Raw genomic sequence first — 869 nt, 5'->3', positions numbered from 1 at the left:
GAGCCAGACTCTAGTGGTCGTTAGAGGAACTGCAGCTGCTGGTTCTTCACTGTTGATGCTTCATGTTTCAGCCGAGAATATTTCAAAGAGAAATAAAATGATGAAACTCTTAATCCAAATAAACTCAGTCACACTGTGACTCCTTGTTCAGGCCTCTGTTGCTCTTTGGTCCCAGGTCAGAGTTCAGAGGTCACAGATAATAAAAGACTGATGCTTAAATCAAAGACTTCATCCTATCTTCATCCTATCTCTGTTGAGAGCTCAGGTCATGAGAGTTGAACAATTGAGATTTAATTCAACCCCTCCGACCCGTCTGACTTCACTCTGACACTACATCAGGCTCTGAGACACAGTCCACTGTCTCCTGTTTTCAACCTCTGGGACGAGCAGTTACTTCCTGTGGTGACTGGACCGAACTCCATCCACATCCTCCAGAGTTTAACCAGATTCTCCTTCAGCTCAGTTACAGATGGTCATAAAACTGTAAAGTCAAACAACTGATCATCACCACAGATCACTAGTCCAGATGGAAATCTGCTCTCTCTCCTCCCCTAACACGATCAAAAAGAAATATTGTGTAATCCAGTTCATAACAATTCAATTCCACCATTTAGACCGAACCGTTCCCCGAGAAGCCGAGGTCTGTAATCCTCAGATTTACTGAGCAGATCAGACATCAGCAGATAAAGTCCTCATGACATCAGCTCAGAAAAACACAGAATAAGCAGAAACATGCAGAGGGTTGACAGAAGTAAGTGGACGAGTGGAGAGAGGTCAGGGAAGCGTCACGTGTTCACTGATCTGACCTAAACATCTGGAGCACAGTTCACATTGGACCGTGAAAATGATCGTTAATGATCGTCCTAACA

This window comes from Seriola lalandi, unplaced genomic scaffold (assembly GCF_002814215.2).
Source record: "Seriola lalandi dorsalis isolate HSWRI2012SDOR001 ecotype SW California unplaced genomic scaffold, Sedor1 jcf7180002054557, whole genome shotgun sequence".
Lineage (NCBI taxonomy): Eukaryota > Metazoa > Chordata > Actinopteri > Carangiformes > Carangidae > Seriola > Seriola lalandi.
This window is presented reverse-complemented; position numbering follows the sequence as displayed.